Genomic DNA, 6,855 nt, shown 5'->3' with positions numbered 1-6,855 from the left:
TGTTTGTAGAAGCGGCCTGCATGCCTAGGTGATGATGTTATACATCTGAGGCCGTGGAGGTTTTTGGAACTCCTGAATCCAATGATTTGGAAAGCTGGAACAATACTTTTGTATATATACAGTATATATATATATTATTATTAGTTATTTATTTATATTTAAATTGGGGTTGCCGCCTCATTCCTTTAATACTGAACACTTATTAGTTATACAGGTTCTGGGGCTGACGAAGGAAGTAATTAAACTCACTTAGGCTGGCCATACATTATACAATTTTCTTGAGATTTTTGGTTTAGATTTACCAAACAACATATAATAGAAAGTCAGACCTAACAACACTTTCAATTGTATCCAATCAGGCAGGCCCTTGCACTACATAGTTGAAGGTAAATCTAAAGAAAATTATATAGTGTATGGTCAGCCTTAGTGTCTTATCTACAATAGATCAGCCCCAGAAGCCGTGTCATTAATATGTGTTCAGTTTTAAAGGGATGAGGTGGAACCTCTTATATATCTATATACAGGCGTACCTCAGTTTATATAGAACTGATGAACAGAGTAATAAAGTGAGCGCTAATTCAGTCCAGCAGCTGTAGATTTCAAGGTAACCACAAAAAAACCTCAATGTAACATATCATAAATATAGTGCAGTGCTTAATTTAGTCCTTCATAGTACATGGTTATTGGATGTTCCTTAAAGGAAAAATAGAAGAAGTGCCCACTCACCAGAGCCACACTTGGTATAGTGCGGTAAGTATAAATTATCCCCTGGTGTCACTGGAAATGGACATCCGGATCAGCATACAGAATGATGTCCCTCTCTGGATCACATAGGTTCAGGTGTATAAGGATTTAGGCTCCGTCACAGAGTTCCCCTTAAGGGATATGTGGGTGTTGCTCTAACTGTAGTGGGAACCTCCCTTTCTCAGTGGACATGGAGCTGTGCAGTATCTAGAAGGAATACTCCCCATGTGGGGGTAAAACAAAAGAGTGCTCATAGTGTAGTAAGGCTTGTGAAAACCGAGCATTTATTGAGAGAAAATAGGATGCATCCAGCGTGTAACATCAAACAGCAGGTAACAGTAGTGAACACTAACCATCCCTGAAAAGAAATGGCCACTGGAGCTCCACGATGCTCCGACGGCGTGACGTCAACGGCGCGAGCAGGCTCCTCCTTACGCGTTACGTGCCACGCACATCATCAGAGGGCTTCACCGAAGACAGATCTGAGTATCGGCCCTGTTGCTGGTACCATGTGACCTGCTGTGACCAATCACAGCAGGTCACATGACAGTTGTATACAATGGATGGTTTCATTCATGCCATCCATTGTATACTACTGTCTAGCTGTGAATGGTCAGAGCTAATCACATGCACATGTCATGTGATTAGCTGTGGCCAAATCACAGCTAAGCACAAAAAAAAAAAAAATGATGTCATTCAGGTAAATGCTTGCTTATAGCAAAGTAATTCTTTGCTATAAGCAAATTGTGTAAAAAAAAAAAAAATAAATACTGATCACTTCCCCAAAGTAGTACAATGTTACTATGGTAACATTGTACTACTTTGGTCATAGTGAAATATGAAAAAAAAATCTTAAAAAAAGAAAAAGAAATGTAATAAAAAATACAAAAAATAATAAAAAAATATATATATATATTTTTTTTTTTCATACTGTCACCAGTCAGTGTCCCTGATCACCACCATGCCAGTTATATGATGACGCTGTACTGCACTGGTGACAGTATGTAAAAAAAAATAGTGAAAATAATTTTTTTAATTTTTTCATTTTCCGAAAAATTATGACATAAAAAATACAACAAAAAACTCGCCATTCCTCTTATGAAGTACGTCGGACTGTCTACTTTGCAAAAAGGAGTCATTTGGGGGATATCTGTACTGTTCTGACATTTGGGGGGATATCTGTACTGTTCTGACATTTGGGGGATATCTGTACTGTTCTGACATTTGGGGGGATATCTGTACTGTTCTGACATTTGGGGGATATCTGTACTGTCCTGACATTTGGGGGACATCTGTACTGTTCTGACATTTGGGGGATATCTGTACTGTCCTGACATTTGGGGGATATCTGTACTGTTCTGACATTTGGGGGATATCTGTACTGTTCTGACATTTGGGGGAGATCTGTACTGTTCTGACATTTGGGGGATATCTGTACTGTTCTGACATTTGGGGGATATCTGTACTGTTCTGACATTTGGGGGAGATCTGTACTGTTCTGACATTTGGGGGATATCTGTCCTGTCCTGACATTTGGGGGATATCTGTACTGTTCTGACATTTGGGGGATATCTGTACTGTTCTGACATTTGGGGGATATCTGTACTGTCCTGACATTTGGGGGATATCTGTACTGTTCTGACATTTGGGGGATATCTGTACTGTTCTGACATTTGGGGGATATCTGTACTGTCCTGACATTTGGGGGATATCTGTCCTGTCCTGACATTTGGGGGATATCTGTACTGTTCTGACATTTGGGGGATATCTGTACTATTCTGACATTTGGGGATATCTGTACTGTTCTGACATTTGGGGGATATCTGTCCTGTCCTGACATTTGGGGGATATCTGTACTGTTCTGACATTTGGGGGATATCTGTACTATTCTGACATTTGGGGATATCTGTACTGTTCTGACATTTGGGGAATATCTGTACTGTTCTGACATTTGGGGGATATCTGCACTGTTCTGACATTTGAGGGATATCTGTACTATTCTGACATTTGGGGGATATCTGTACTGTTCTGACATTTGGGGGATATCTGTACTATTCTGACATTTGGGGGATATCTGTACTGTTCTGACATTTGGGGGATATCTGTACTATTCTGACATTTGGGGATATCTGTACTGTTCTGACATTTGGGGGATATCTGTACTGTTCTGACATTTGGGGGATATCTGTACTGTTCTGACATTCTTGGACCTCAAGAAATTAGATTGGCTGTCAGTACTTCAGGATTGATCAATATTTAGATCTATACCATAGTTTGTGAACTCTATAACTTTCCTACAAACTAAATAATACATCCTAATTTGGGTTATTTTCACCAAAGACATGTAGCAGAATACATCTCGGCCTAAATTTATGAAGAACAATTATTTATTTGCAAACTTTTATAACAGAAACAAAGAAAAACATTTTTTTTCAACATTTTTGGTCTTTTTTTGTTAATTTAGCAAAAAATAAAAACACCAGCGATGATTAAATACCACCAAAAGAAATCTCTAGTTGTGTGAAGAAAATGATGCAATTTTAGTTTGGGTACAATGTTGTATGACCGCGCAATTGTCATTCAAAGTGTGAGAGCGCTGAAACGTGAAAAATGGCCTGGGCAGGAAGGTGTAAAAGTGCCCGGTATTGAAATGGTTAAAGATACAAATCTCTGTTCCACCGAATGAAACTGACCCACGCTTACCTATGATGACATGGAATACGTGTGCATATACAATTCAGTGCCTTGAAAATTTAGTACAGGATGAAGAAAAGCCTTTGTTTGGCTCTTTGCAGAATCGTCAGCACGCTGGACTTAAAGCTTTAGTGAAGTTTGCAGAGGCACAAAGAGTTACATGTCACCAGCCCACAATACAGAGCCATCTTGTGCAGATACTGGCAGTGTTTCTGCCAAATTCAAAGCTTGAGGGAACTCCATCCTTACTGTCTCTAGATGCGTTCCACCTCCTAGTGGGGTCGGTTTTGGCCTTCCCATCTTTATACTGGGAAGAAGGTGTGAACCTTCATCCTTCACCCCTGGTCTCTGCATACAATCATCTCTACCTCTTCCATCTTATTACTATGGCCCACATCGTGCAAATCATTTTCACATCTGCTGCATGCACTGTACCAACTGTGTCCTTGGGTGATGGGGAAGAAGGTCTTAGTGCTGCCACTTTATGTCGTGACTTATCACAGCTTATTAGTGGTTGCCTTGCGGCTGATGTTTCTGGCGGGTATATCTGGGATTGCGTAAAGAAAGGCATTCTCCCTTTCCTGCGTTGTGCTGCCCTTTTCTTCTACTACCTGCTGAGAGTGACGCCACCTGACGAGCTGCAGACATTGGTGGTTCCTGAAGAGCAGTTTGAGGCTTTGTGCAGCTACCTCTGTTTACCTACCAATTTGTTTCTACTTTTTCAAGAGCACTGGGACACTGTGTAACCACTTGTTCAGAGGTGGTGCTCTGATCCAGCTGTTTTGAGTGTCCTTACTGGTGAAAAAGCAGCACTCAGGTATCCAAGGAAACGCAACACTTTAACAGAACTGCCTGAAGACTACAGCTCCATGCTGAACCAGGCCTCCCATTTCAGGTGTCCGAAGTCTCAGGTTGCTGAACGCAAACACCCAGTGATGTGCCTCCTGTGCGGGGCTGTCCTCTGTTCTCAGAACACTTGTTGCCAGGAGGTGGTAGATGGCGAGGAACTGGGGGCTTGTACAACACATGCACTACGCTGCGGAGCTGGAATCTGCATTTTCCTCAAGATAAGAGAATGTAAAGTGGTTCTTATTGAGGGGAAAACCAGAGGCTGCATATATCCTGCTCCGTACCTGGATGAATATGGAGAAACAGACCCTGGTCTAAACCGAGGAAATCCTTTGCGGCTCTCCCAAAAACGATATCGTAAGCTGCATCTCATGTGGCAGCAACACTGTATCATTGAGGAAATTGCTCGCAGCTTGGAAATAAGCCAGTTGTTTTTTGGCTTCAACTGGAGCCTGCTTTAGACATCAGGAGTAGAGATGAGCGAATCAAACTTGGCGAAGTGGAATTCGTTTCGAATATTAGGAAAAATTTGATTTGCATCGAATCTGAATTTTAGCAAACTTCGGATGCACAAATCAAATTTTCCCCGATCAGCCGGCAAAAGTGTCACTGCAGAGAGCTCCGCTGTTTCTGACAGTTCTCTGACAGTTCTGACAGTTCATTTACAGCGGTTGAAACATTGTATCTATTTGTTTCCATTTAGGATACAAATGTTTTTATTTGGAAATAAATAGATACAATGTTTCAACCGCTGTAAATGTGAAGGAACTGTCAGAGAACTGTCAGAAATAGCGGAGCTCTCTGCAGATACACTTTTTGCTGTACTGGAATTCTTCTTCTTTTCATTCTTCTTCTTCTTTTCATTCTTCTTCTTCTTTTCATTCTTCTTCTTCTTCTTTTCATTCTTCTTTTCATTCTTCTTCTTCTTCTTCTTTTCATTCTTCTTCTTCTTCTTCTTCTTCTTCTTTTCATTCTTCTTCTTCTTTTCATTCTTCTTCTTCTTCTTTTCATTCTTCTTTTCATTCTTCTTCTTTTCATTCTTCTTCTTCTTCTTCTTCTTCTTTTCATTCTTCTTTTCATTCTTCTTCTTCTTCTTTTCATTCTTTTTCTTCTTTTTATTCTTCTTTTCATTCTTCTTCTTCTTCTTCTTTTCATTCTTCTTCTTCTTCTTTTCATTCTTCTTTTCATTCTTCTTCTTCTTCTTCTTCTTTTCATTCTTCTTCTTCTTTTCATTCTTCTTCTTCTTTTCCTTCTTCTTCTTTTCATTCTTCTTCTTCTTCTTTTCATTCTTCTTCTTCTTCTTCTTTTCATTCTTCTTTTCATTCTTCTTCTTCTTTTCATTCTTCTTCTTCTTCTTTTCATTCTTCTTCTTCTTCTTTTCATTCTTCTTCTTCTTCTTCTTTTCATTCTTCTTCTTCTTCTTCTTCTTCTTCTTCTTCTTTTCATTCTTCTTTTCATTCTTCTTCTTTTCATTCTTCTTCTTTTCATTCTTCTTTTCATTCTTCTGCTTCTTCTTTTCATTCTTCTTCTTTTCATTCTTCTTCTTCTTCTTCTTCTTTTCATTCTTCTTCTTCTTCTTTTCATTCTGCTTCTTTTCATTCTTCTTCTTCTTCTTTTCATTCTTCTTTTCATTCTTCTTCTTCTTCTTCTTCTTCTTCTTCTTCTTTTCATTCTTCTTCTTTTCATTCTTCTTCTTCTTCTTTTCATTCTTCTTCTTCTTCTTTTCATTCTTCTTTTCATTCTTCTTCTTTTCATTCTTCTTCTTTTCATTCTTCTTTTCATTCTTCTTCTTCTTCTTTTCATTCTTCTTCTTTTCATTCTTCTTCTTCTTCTTTTCATTCTTCTTCTTCTTCTTTTCATTCTTCTTCTTCTTCTTTTCATTCTTCTTTTCATTCTTCTTTTCATTCTTCTTCTTCTTTTCATTCTTCTTCTTCTTCTTTTCATTCTTCTTCTTCTTCTTTTCATTCTTCTTTTCATTCTTCTTCTTCTTCTTTTCATTCTTCTTCTTTTCATTCTTCTTTTCATTCTTCTTCTTCTTCTTCTTCTTCTTCTTCTTCTTCTTCTTCGTCGTGCCCCGTGACTGCCCAAATGAGTGAAGTGTGCGGTGATTCTAAGATCGATGGCACTCATCTGCATGTCATACTGACTGTCAGTATTAGTTCTCTTCCCCAGCAGACTCCAAGGGCATTTAAATTAAAGGTACAGTGTTCTGCACTAATATAAAGGCTCTCTGAAGCCTAGAAACCCTTTAAATAAGTTAAATTTGCGGCGAATAAATTTGCATCAAATCGAATTTCTCCCGCAAATTCGGCGAATCAGCCGAATCAAATTTTTGAATAATTCGCTCATCTCTAATCAGGAGGGTAGACGAGGGACAAGCTTTAAGTTATACCTGCCCTGGCACGCTAATGACTGCACTGTAGATGGATAGATATTTTTTAGCAGCATATTCTCCAGCTGACACATAGGTGGATAATGTGTGATTCATACATATATATGTCCATTTATTTAAAGAGGAAAGAAAATAGATGCTGCATCATAACACTATGTTTTCACTTGTATCAGGTC

General features: G+C 38.7%; 1 pseudogene; it reads left to right on the top strand.

Moving 5' to 3' along the window:
- Positions 1–3,421: 3,421 nt before the first annotated feature.
- LOC149438338 (E3 ubiquitin-protein ligase UBR1 pseudogene) lies at positions 3,422–4,752 on the top strand (annotated as a pseudogene).
- Positions 4,753–6,855: the final 2,103 nt, after the last annotated feature.

This window comes from Staurois parvus, unplaced genomic scaffold, assembly GCF_062004578.1.
Source record: "Staurois parvus isolate SC_StPar_1 unplaced genomic scaffold, SC_StPar_1.0 ptg001192l, whole genome shotgun sequence".
In the NCBI taxonomy this organism is placed as follows: Eukaryota; Metazoa; Chordata; class Amphibia; order Anura; family Ranidae; genus Staurois; species Staurois parvus.
The sequence above is the reverse complement of the archived record's forward strand: the minus strand, read 5'-3'. Positions and strand labels throughout refer to the sequence as shown.